At 50.9% G+C, this 12,738-nt stretch overlaps 1 pseudogene; it reads left to right on the plus strand.

The window, feature by feature from the left end:
- Positions 1-47: 47 nt before the first annotated feature.
- On the plus strand, positions 48-7,012 carry LOC136468941 (uncharacterized; annotated as a pseudogene).
- The last annotated feature ends 5,726 nt before the right edge of the window (positions 7,013-12,738 follow it).

The following is a 12,738-nucleotide window of genomic DNA, read 5'->3' on the forward strand; positions in this document are numbered from 1 at the left end:
GAGCAAGATTGAAGTACTTAATCGAGCTAATCAGGAACAACAAGTAAATGGAAGAACGGACAGAGCAGTACCTGGGATTGGGAGGCAGTTCGGTCGGAGGAGGCGTCAAGGCTGGAGCTACTGCTGCTCGGAGGCGGCGTCAAGGCTGGAGCTGTTGCTGCTCTGAGGAGGAGTCACGGCTGGAGGAGCTGCTGCTCGGAGGCGGCGTCACGCGCGCAGGACGGAGGCGCGACGCGCGCAGGACGGAGCCGCGACGCGTGCAGGACGGAGCCGCGACGCCAGCACAGCTGGAAGTTGGCCTCGTCGCCGGCGCGCTGGTCGACGTGCGTGCAGAGGAGGGAGCCACGACGCGAGCGCAGCTGCAGGTCGGCCTCGTCGCCGGCGCGCTGGGACGCGCGTGCGCGAGAGCTGGCGGCGGCGTGCGTACGAGCTGAGCAGAACGGGGAAATTTCCTCTCAACCCTAGCCTCCGGTACTTGTACCCGGCCCAAAACTTGTCGAGGAGCCCGCCAAGGCGCCAACTCTTCCCGCCTGCTGCTCCCGCCCCGTTCCCTCTTCCCGCCTCCCGCCCGGTTCCCTTCCCGCCTCCCGCCTGCTGCTCCCGTGCATCGATTTGGGCCGCGGCCATCACCTAAACGCCCGTTTATTCCCGTTCCAGGCGTCCATTCCCGTTTCCCTGCCGTCCCGTTTAGCCCGTCTTCAACGTTTATTCCCGTTTTTGACCGTCTAAACGGGAAAGCCGTTTAACTGTCCGCCCAGGCCCTAAACTTCACGGCACCCTGTCGTTTACCGTCTAAACGCGTTTAGACGGCCGTTTAAAACCGTTTAGGAAAACGTGGCCTAGCGGTATCCATCCCAACCACTCTAATTAGCGTCGGCTCAACGGCGGTTAAGCCAAAGGTCCAAATATGAGCCAACCGGCTCTGATACCACTCGTAGGACACGTGGACGCCTAAGAGGGGAGGGTGAATTAGGCAACTTAAAATTCTAACTCTAAACTATGGCCTCTTTTTCTACCTCTAGCAAAACCTATGCAAAAGATAATCTATCTAGATGTGCAACTACGGTTTTCCTAGTGTGTTGCTACCTCTACCGCAAATGATAATAAAATGATCAATGTAAATGCAGAAGCTTAAAGAGCAAGGTAGAGATATGCAAACTCCCATCGATGACTCCAGTATTTTTACCGAGGTATCGAGAAGCGCGCAAGCTTCCCCCTAGTCCTCGTTGGAGCCCCTCGCAAGGAATCCCTCGCAAGGGCCAAGCTCCCGGTCGGGTAACTCCGTGGATAGCCTCGGGCCTTCCCCACGCGCAAGTGGGACTCCGATGTGCCTTCCGGCAAGCCTCTCCCGGATGCTCCCCGCCGTCTTCACTATCAAGCTTTCGGCCGAAACGCCGTGGGCCTTGTTCCCTTCGGTACACGGTGGCGGCCGCACCACAAACGCGGTTGGTGCGATCTCGCAAGACTTTAAGCCCCTCCGATGTACAACTCTTGTGCTCGCAAGCACGGGGTGGCAAGAGGTATGCAAACCTCACTAAACACTAGGCATACACCTAGAGCAAGCGCATAAGCGGTGGTCTAATCAACCTAAGCACTTCGCAAAGCACCTACGCTAATCACCTGATGAAGCACTAAGCACTATGCAAGTAGAGATCACTAAAATGGTGTATCAACACCCTTGGTATGTTTCCTCAGCTCCACACTTCTCAAATAGCCGGTTGGGGGTTGTATTTATAAGCCCCACTGAGAAAGTAGCCGTTGGGGTCGAACTCCCGCAAATCTGCTACTGACCGGACGCTGAAATCGTCCTGACCGGACGTGTCCGGTCGTCCTGACCGTTGCAGCCGCGAACTATCGATCGGACGCTGCCAGCGTCCGGTCGCCTGCCACCGGACGCGTCCGGTCGCAGTTTCGCGCGCCTGGAACCTCTCTATACTCGATCGGACGCTGCGTTTCTGCATCCGGTCGGTTGTCGCCAGCGTCCGGTCCTCGCGTCCGGTCGCCTGTCTGCCGAGCCACCGGTCCAGCGTCCGGTCGCGCTTCCAACGTCCGGTCCAGCGTCCGGTCGCCTCTGCGAGCTCGTTTCTTCGCGATCTTGCGTACGGCTTGGTTCCTATCTTCGTGCTTGGACTTTGCTTGATATCTTGGGTCTTCACTTGTGCTTCTAATGTCTTGCTTGAGGTGTTGGTCATCGGATCATCACGTCGCCTTCGTCCAAGTCACGTCTTGCACCCTATTGGACTACAAAACAAACACTTGCAAATTCATTAGTCCAATTTGGTTGTGTTGGTCATCAAACACCAAAATCCAAAGTAAATGGGCTAAGGGTCCATTTTCCTTACAGCTCCGACCCATCACGCTGGGCCCGAACATCGAGGGGCTACTGTTGGGGGGAGGTACCCCGGCACCGCTCCTCCCCTGACCTTCGACCGGAAGCTGCCCGACTTACTTGGCCCTCACCCTGGACATCACCCCCGCGGCGAGGGTGCCCTTGACCAGTTCCTCTCTTTCGTGTGTTTAGGTAATAGGCTTGGGGGTCAGCCGCACTAGAGGAGCGCGGTGAGGGAGCCGTTACATGGTAGCAACGAGCTGACCCTCGCCCGGGGAACGTGAAGGTCACCGCTTGTCATGGCGCGAAGCCAGCCTGTCAGCAACTGGACCCGGGAGTGGTTGGCCGAGGAAGGAGGATTACTGTCGTGCCCTGACTTTTGAGTAGAGTGTGCCAGCTGGGGTGACCCCGATGTAATTTCACCGCGTCTCCGGGCATGGCCTATAAATACCTGGAGCGCTCGTGTAAAAAGGGACGGATCTTTTCCGGACAAACTAATGAGCATTTAATCCGCATTTTTCACCGCATGTCATTACCCTCGCCCATCTCCCCGCAATGGTCTAAGTTCTTGACAGTGGGAAAGCCTTGGCCTCTTCCCTCGCGTTCCCCAGCGAAGGCGAGGGGCTAGGAGTGACCCACAGGAATCTATCCCCTTCTCCGACGAGGTCCCCTGGCCCAGAGCAGAGGAAGCCCTCTGCCTCTCCTCCGCCGCCACGCGTCCCAGGTGTCTGATCCTCGACCGCATCGTGCACCGCAGCAGCAGGAGGCGCTGCGGGGTCGTCGAAGCGCCTTGGCGCTCGCCCACGACTGCGTCGGCCGCCCCGTCCGCGCCTCCCTCTGGATCGCCGACCCGCCCGCGGTCTCCCGTCTGTACATCCACTGGACGGGCCGGCCGGCGATCGAAGGCTTCTCGGAGTCCACCGCCATCGGCGCCCACCGCAACTCCCTTCGAGGATCCTCTGATGTGGAGCAGAGCTCCCTTCTTCCCTGTCGACTACTTCCTCTACTCATGCTCATCCTCGCCACCGCCGACCCTGACTCTGCTTCCCCATGCTTCCACGGCGGCGACACCAATCCCAAGCTTGATAACTTCTTCCAGCCATACCGGAACCAGCAGCAGCGCATCATGTCGGACCAAGATGTGGGCATCCTGTGCCATGGCGACCAAAGCGAGTCACGGTGGCACAACTCACGTTTTCTGAGAATGATGAGTTTGAGCTCTGCTTGCTGCACCATCCACCTCCTGCCTCTGGCAATTCAATTGTAGAGTGGAGTGTTAAGAAGGTGCAGAACTCTCCTGAGATGAAGATAAATATCTACTCATGGATGACTGACGTCGTCATGCCCATTGGCAGATGCTTGTGCTGGGTCGATTACTACCAGGGCATGCTTCTCATTGATGTCCTCACTGACAGCAGCAGCGACCCAGATCATAAGCAATCGCTCCGTTACATCCCTCTGCCTAAAAAGGCTTTGAAGTATCACCGCCCATACAAGGACGCAGGCTCACCTGACCCATTGCGTGCGTCACTGATGCTGGCATCATTAAGCTTGTCTGTATTCTTACTAAACGTCCTCCTTCACCTTATCCCTTCACCATAACAACTTGGACTTTGGATGACAAGCACAAAGGCAAATGGACAATGGATGCCGACACCACCATGGTAGCAGAGAAATTATTCAGTCTTTTTGGCGCTGGCCACAGATGCCTTCCACGGGTGCACCCGAGTTATCCTTTGGTGAGCTTGGTTGATCCAGATGTCATCTGCTTCTTGCTGAAGGACAAGGACCGTGGCCATTTTTGGATGATTGAGGTCAACATGAGGAACAAGAAGCTGCAGTCAAGCGCCCTCTATATCAATGAAGAAGAAGAAGATGGATATCCCCCTAAAAGGTTCCGCAGGAACAATTTCTTTGGTCACCAGTTCATCGCTAGCAAGTTCTCCTCTTACTTGAGTAAAGATGCCATCACAAGGTAATATTTTTATGTTCCTTTTATATGATTACCTCTGCCGTTGCGTCTTAATTGTAGCACTTCTCAATCTTCAAACTGTTACTAATTATATTGTTATTTTAGCTGTGCATGTGAAAACATGAAGAGAACTGTTTTTGAGTAAAGTGACTGGTCAACTATCCTATCAAAATATTGCTGTGATCTTTTTGCTGAGTTAAATGACTAGCTAATCTGTTAACAGTGGTTGGACATGTTCAAACATAGCCGGATTTATCTGCTAAATCATGATTGCATTGTCAAACAATAACGTTATCTGCCAAACATTCTTATTTTAAAGCCAATGCAGCACTATGTAGTAACAGAACCAACAGAAATGGTGTCAGTTCGGACTTTGTTTCATCACGGTTCTCCTGTTTGCCTGTGGATTTTCAGAGTTAGGTCAGGGTGACGTTGAGCTACTGGCATGCCACATGTCAGTGACTCATCGGCGCCCACCGCAACTCCATACATGTGGCGGGCCACATGTCAGTGACTCATCGGCGCCTTGAACTCAAGTGACCGAATCCCAGCCACCTAATAGTATTCACCCTTTTTCGTATTCTGGATGCAAACCAAATCCTGATCAACCCATATAAAAAAAGGTTAACCCTCACCCAAGTAACATATTCAGTAGACCAAGTCAATCTACACAAACAAAATGCACAAGATGTACAGTCTAGGCATCTTTGGGCGCATTTGGTTCCTTTGCTTGGCACTGTGCTACCTAGCCAAGCGAGGATTCCAAGCAAACTTGGGTGTTTGGTTCTTTTGCTGAAGCATCTTGGAATCTGTGCAGGCAAGATTTCCCTTGCTTGCGTGAGAGAGCCAAAATGGCTCAGCTGTTTGGGCAAGCTTTTCGTTTGTGCCGCAAGGCGAGGCTAGGCTAGGTGAAGTCACGGTGGGAACCAAACACAGCATTTGTTTTCTCATCAGGAAACTAACTTGATTGTCATACTTTATTAAAAAAAAAGATACTTCTTTCTTCTTGTTACTAGTTCATTTCTCTTCAATTGTTCAGTTTTTTTATTACGATGACATAAAGAAGAAACATAATAGGTGAATCAATTTACTACAGTAAGGACTAGGGAGGCTTTGCCCATAAATGAAGTTCTACCACAGTTGCTAGTAGTCATGGATCATGTCTGGTAACAAAAGAAACTTGTCAGAAAGCTCGAGTGACCACGACTTTGAAAAACAGTTAGTTGTGCTCCTAAGGAGTTTGTGATAGGCAAGGTCTTATTGGTCCAATTGTTACATATACATTCCTCTTTAATAGAAAAGGCAAGCATTGTTTTGTACTCCAACTCAACCACTTCCAGTTTTCTACTCGTCTCATGTATTGGAGTTGGAATGTTGATTGCAATGTTGACTTTGCTTGCTTTCATGCAGTCGGGAACTAAGTAAAATGATGCAGAAGTCAAAAGAGAGTAGAGTAATGCAGAGGAGTGGACTGGAAGCACAATTAAAATGATGCAGTTAAGGAATTGAAGTCTCTCCCTAATGTCAGAAATATAGATGCATCTGAATAACATCAAGGTAGTATTTATGACTATGATGTTTTTCTACAACTAAACATGAAGATGCATTTGCTTGATTTGTTAATTGTATGTTTAAAAATAGATGGCAATTATAAGTGGAATGGATAAATGATCTAGCTAGTTTTTGTTTTCTATTCTTCTCATTTGGGATAATTGGAGTGACTTACTGGATGGATGACATCCTTCTGAAGGTGTCCGTTAGGCTTCATACCCTGCCTGCCAAGGGAGCAGACCGACGCAGGCGGCGGAATCCCATAGACGGTGAACACTGCATTTGACAGCAATGGGGTCTTGAAAAGTCCGCCCTAGTCTCTTTCAATCCACAGGAGAAGAAATCAACATGGGAGCAGACCAGGAAATTCTAGCATTCCTCCCTCGCTACTCGCGAGCCTCGCTCTTACATAAGGCTTTGCTGATGCCATGACTCTCACGCGGCCATCGAATGATGATGGCCGCTGGATTCCGCTATCCAGGTGTGCCCTAGTGCGCCACCTCCAGTCCCCCCACCCCTTTCACTTCTCATCAGCTCACCCTGCTACCGTCTTGCTAGAGCTGCAGATGAAGGTGCACCGAAGAGGGAGCACAGTGACCAGGGGTTCCGCCGCGTGAGTCATTCCTGGTGTACCGAGTTCCTTTTTGTCTGCCCCGTTCGCCGTACTTTTTCAGCGAACGAACATAGTTTTTCTCTCACAACAAATCAGCGAACAGTACTTTTAGCCATGGCTTTTCAGCGAAGCGAACATGATCCGGGTGCTAAGGTTTTGTGTTGTGATTTGTGTTTGCATGTCCAGCTCTTAACCGAAGAGGCTACCAGGAGCATCAGGGTCGACGATGAGGTCATCAAGGCCCAGATTTGGGAGGCTGCTGGGCAGGAGCCAGGAGAGGTACTGAACCACACTACCACCCATTATCTTCCTTTCCATTCTTGATTTATTCTTGGTCCATCTGCGAGGCATTTGAGGTTTGATTTCTTTGTACATCCGTGAGGTATTTATATGTTTTAGATTTGATTTCAGCACTTGTTTTTTCTTTTTGGTCTATGAGGTTAGGTTGTGTTGATCACTGATCAGTGTCCTGAAATCTGTAACACGAGTTAATTTTGTTAGGAACTGATTTTTTATTAGGTTATGTACTCATCATTCATCAAAAAGACAAAAGGAAACTGTTCAGCTAACCGGTGTTAGATCGTTCTGGTTTGCATTTGGTTACATGTATAGGAAATCATTGCTCAGAAATTTTGTATTTTGAAGCACTCTGTAGTCTTATACAATCATTATATGTTTTTGGAATCCTGCTTGCTAGCGAAGTTTCTCAGTGCTCCCATAAACAAAACAAAAAAAAAACAATCTCTGTCTATTGATCTATTCTGTTGCATCCTAACAGTACAACCTCCTGTGTGCCTCCTGTTTTTTCTCAGTCAAGTCAGTTACCACTTACTACTATCTAACTCGGTGTCCATTTGAATGGATCACTTCTTTCTTGAGAACCCTGTGCGTGCTTGCTAGAGAACTTTTGTTGTGTATGTTTACAAATTGATGCATCGGTACTATATTTATGCTCCTTTCTAGAATGAAAAAGGCAATACATTAGGCAGTTGCAATTTTCATTGTATTATAATTTGAATGGACATCAGATGATTAAAAAATAAATCCAAAGCATAACTGAGTTTTGATCATTATCTTCTACACCTGTAAACTGTTTCCACATGTATTACTATGCACAATTGTCATGGTAATTGAAACTCACCTGAGAGCCCTAGCACCTGGACATATACGACTTCTAGGTCGTTAGGTGGGCGATTGATTCAACCAGAAACTCCCCTGCTCTTCACTTCTGCCTCACACATTGTGAACAGAGCTCACACATTGCTTTTTTTTTTTTATTTCTTCTCACTCAAGACACTGCAATGATATTTGTTTACATATTCAGATTTGTTCCCGATGCATTAATTCGTGCATATTCGTAGTATGTAGGATCAGTTCAGAACCAATCAGTCTTTGCTAATGCAATCTGTAGTGGCCACTGAATTGTCCAGTTACACATACCTGAGTTGCCTTTTGATGCTTGCCTTTGGAATATGCGGCTGGAGTTTTTTTTCGTGACCAGGGAATATAGCCCGTTTTTCATTAAGAGGAGTGAATTACACGATACAGCTATGAGAGAACCCTCATAACACATATTACAAACCACTAAGCTAGTGGTGAGTAATCTGGAATAAACATAAGAACAAGAAAAAAGGAAGAAAGAGAGGCTGCACTACCCAAGACACAACTAAGCCTGCAAAAAAGGAATTATGAAAGATGGCTCGACAAGATGCCGAAGAAAAGAAACCTGAACTGCAAATGTTTTAGTGAGCAATCTGTGACATATTAGTCCTTGAGCTGCGCGGGGAACAACCACTTCACCTACACCTGTGATGGCCACACCTTCAACTCGTCAGCAACAGATAGAGTACGCACTACGCAGCCTTTTTTTTCGAGAACGTGCTTTGGCACGTATTTCATTAAGCAGAGGAATAGAGTTTTGTTACAGCCGAAGCCCTCAAACAGTAATCCAAAGATTACCGTTAGCCTTCCCCCTCACCAGACTCGCACGCGGTTATAATTACACAGTAAACAAAAAAACGCGACTAAGACGACGAACATCCTCAAACGGCCCGACGACGCGAGTCCAGCGCACCCAAGTGCCGGTACCCCGCCGCAGTCCACATGGTGATCTCATCTTCAATGACTTGTAGCAGCTGCACCACCGACCTTGGCGTCCCGTTGAAGGTTCTCGTATTTCTTTCCTTCCACAACGTCCAACCAAAAGGAAGAACAAGGAATCGAAACCGCGATGAATTGATTTGGGCAAGCACCTCCTAGAGTCCATCCACCACAGCATGATGTCGCTTTCCTGAACAAGCACACGATCCTGCAAACGAAATCTTCTCAGACATGATGCCCACACTTCCCTGCTGAAGACACAGCCAAGGATGATGTGATCCATCGTTTCCACCGCTTGGCGCAGATGATGCAAGTGTTGCTCTCTTGTAGTCCATGATGCCATCTCCTATGTGCCGTCCAGCATCTTCCATGCATAACAAGCCAAAAGAAGAACTTGATACGCGATGGTGCGGCAGTTTTCCAAAGTTGCCGCGCGTCAAGAGGTCTGGAGCAGCCGAGGAACATCGCTCCATAGGCCGGTGACGCCGAATACTGCTGATCGGCCGTCAGCCTCCAGGCAAAGGTGTCCGGAACACCCGGACATAGCTGCACCTGCTCCAATGTGTTGCAGAGGCCAATGAACTCCGTGAGCAGTCTCATAGTACGCGGACCAGTGATGTGATGCACCCATGCCCGCCCATGCAGTGCTTCCGCAACGGTCACGCACCTTTTCCTCTTTGGAACTGCTACGAACACAGCGGAAGCCAAGCAACGCACGCTCGTCCCCTAGAACCAATTGTCAGTCCAGAAGAGCGTCGACTCTCCATTGCTCAGAGCCGAGACAGTGGCCGCTCAAACGGCCCGACGACGCGAGTCCAGCGCACCCAAGTGCCGGTACCCCGCCGCAGTCCACATGGTGATCTCATCTTCAATGACTTGTAGCAGCTGCACCACCGACCTTGGCGTCCCGTTGAAGGTTCTCGTATTTCTTTCCTTCCACAACGTCCAACCAAAAGGAAGAACAAGGAATCGAAACCGCGATGAATTGATTTGGGCAAGCACCTCCTAGAGTCCATCCACCACAGCATGATGTCGCTTTCCTGAACAAGCACACGATCCTGCAAACGAAATCTTCTCAGACATGATGCCCACACTTCCCTGCTGAAGACACAGCCAAGGATGATGTGATCCATCGTTTCCACCGCTTGGCGCAGATGATGCAAGTGTTGCTCTCTTGTAGTCCATGATGCCATCTCCTATGTGCCGTCCAGCATCTTCCATGCATAACAAGCCAAAAGAAGAACTTGATACGCGATGGTGCGGCAGTTTTCCAAAGTTGCCGCGCGTCAAGAGGTCTGGAGCAGCCGAGGAACATCGCTCCATAGGCCGGTGACGCCGAATACTGCTGATCGGCCGTCAGCCTCCAGGCAAAGGTGTCCGGAACACCCGGACATAGCTGCACCTGCTCCAATGTGTTGCAGAGGCCAATGAACTCCGTGAGCAGTCTCATAGTACGCGGACCAGTGATGTGATGCACCCATGCCCGCCCATGCAGTGCTTCCGCAACGGTCACGCACCTTTTCCTCTTTGGAACTGCTACGAACACAGCGGAAGCCAAGCAACGCACGCTCGTCCCCTAGAACCAATTGTCAGTCCAGAAGAGCGTCGACTCTCCATTGCTCAGAGCCGAGACAGTGGCCGCCCTGAAAATGTCTACCACCGCCCGCTCATCATATCAGGCAGTGCCCGCCAGGTCCGTTCCTGATCGACCCGGCGGAGCCAAGGCCACTGAACCCGAAGCGTAACCCCCGTCCGTCGCAGATCAGCCACTCCCAGTCCACCAAGATCGCGCGGTGTGCAGATAATCTCCCAGGCAACCTTGCAACGCCCTCTAGAAACCAAGGCGGCACCACACCAAATGAATGCCCTACGGAGTTTGTCAATGCACTCAATCGCCCACGAGGACAGGCACAGCGCAATCGACGTGTGGACTGGAATGGCCGACAAAGTGCTCTTGACAAGCATTGTTCTTCCTGCAATGTTTAGCAAATTGCCCTTCCACTGAGGTATATGAGCAGCGACGGCGTCAATGAGCGCCTGCTCCTCGCCTTTCTTCAACCTGAAGATGGACAATGGGATGCCCAGGTACCGACTGGGGAATCCTTCAATCCGACAGGAGAGGATATGCTGTACCCTTGCAATGTCGTCCTCGCTGCAGTGCATCGGCGTTGCTACGCTCTTGTCCAGATTTGCAAAAAGACCACACGCCAAGCCGAATATCTGGAGGGTCGATCTCAGCACCAACAGGTCATGTTCATTGGGAGCTACGAAGAGGACCAGGTCATCAGCATACAAGCTGACCCGCTGCACAACCCCAGCCGTGCCAAGCTGTGTAAGAAGGCCCTCGCCGTCTAACCAATGAACGGTATGGTTGATGACCTCCATGACCAGCACAAAAAGCATCGGAGAAAGAGGATCGCCCGGACGCCGTCCCCTAGCATGGCAAATCCTTCTACCAGCCTAGCCATTTAGCAAAATTTTTGTGCTTGCCGTGCAAAGGATGGCGGAGATCCAGTTTCTCCAACGCCTACCGAACCCCATATGCTGGAGCACTTCAAGCAAGAACGTCCAAGACACGGAGTCGAACGCCTTCGCAATGTCAATCTTGAGCAGCACACTCGGCACCCGTCTGGCGTGCAGCGCCTTGCACGATAGGCGCACTGCTCTGAACTTGTCCTGAATGCACCGGCTCTTGATGAATGCACTCTGGTTGCGACGAACGAGCCCATCAAGCGCTGCAGCAAGCCGGTTTGCCAGGCACTTAGTTACCAGCTTGCTGAAACTATGGATCAGGCTGATTGGGCGGTAGTCACGTATCTCTGCCGGCTGCGACTTCTTTTTTAGCAAGATCATGTAAGCATCGTTGAGATGACTCAGGCTTCTTGCATCTTGGGACCAAAACGCATTGAACGCGTTCATGATGTCAACTTTGATTATGTCCCAGTCCCACGCCTTTTTGTAGAACAGACCAGTAAATCCATCTGGCCCCGGCGCCTTGTCGTTCGGTAGGTCCAAGACCACAGAACGCACCTCCTCCTCGGTGAAGAGATCTTCCAAACCACTGAGCTCCAGCGACGGCAACCCGATGGCGCCCAAGTTGATTCTCCTCGATCGTTCAAAACTGGATCCCAAGATGGCATTGTAATGCTCATACAGGGCCTGTGCCATCAGGTCGTCCCTGACCACCTCACTTCCATGTACCGTGAGGGAGTCGATCCCGCTTTTCCGCTTCCGGTGGCATGCTTGTAGGTGGAAGAATTTTGTATTGGTGTCTCCTTCGGCCAGGAAGAGAAGCCGTGATCTTTGCCTGGCAATAGTTCAGAGCAGCGAAGCCAAGCCAAGAATTCTCAGCTTCAGCGACCTCCGCAGCTCCGCCTCTTGCACAGTTAGGGTTCTGTAGTCTTGAGCCTCATCGAAGCGAAGCACGACCTCACGTGCCAGCGCGAGCTGGAACCTAAACCTGCAAAGCCCGGGCCACATTCGGTAGCTTGAAGTCAAGCAAGCGGAAAGGGTCGGCGTTGATCAACGACCGCGACCACGCAAGGGCCACGACATCTAAAAATCCCGGCAGCTTGGTCCAGAAAGACTCAAACCTGAACCTCCGCTTGGCCCCATGAGAAGTGTCGAGCTGCAGCAGCAACGGAGAATGGTCCGAGCAGTCTGTAGACAGAGGCTTGAGACAGTGGTACGGGAAGGCCACGAACCAGTCCACTGACGCCAGGAAGCGATCCAACCTTTCAAGAGTCGGGCGTTCACGCTCGCTGGACCAAGTGAAACGCCTCCCAACCAGAGCGATCTCCTGCAAGTGCGCCGTGTTGATGAACGCCCGAAATCTTCTCATGTTGCGACGATCAAGCCGATCATTGTTTTTGTCTTCGGCTTGGTAAATCATGTTGAAGTCGCCACAGAGGAGCCAAGGCCCATGATTTGCCTCTCTGAAATGTAGGAGCTCTCGTTCAGGAACTCAACTTCCGCGTCATCGTGCTGTGGCCCATAAACCACCATGATTCACCAAGGGACCGGTGACCCAACTGGAGTTAGCTTCGCCGACATGGAGTAGCGCCCCTTCACCACTCCAGAAGCGGTCCAGTGGTCTCTATATGCCACCCAAGCAGAATGCCCCCAGAAACATTGATGGCCGGGACATAGTCATAGTCAAACATGGTACCTAAA

The sequence above is a fragment of the Miscanthus floridulus genome, chromosome 8 (genome assembly GCF_019320115.1).
Source record: "Miscanthus floridulus cultivar M001 chromosome 8, ASM1932011v1, whole genome shotgun sequence".
Taxonomy (NCBI): Eukaryota; Viridiplantae; Streptophyta; class Magnoliopsida; order Poales; family Poaceae; genus Miscanthus; species Miscanthus floridulus.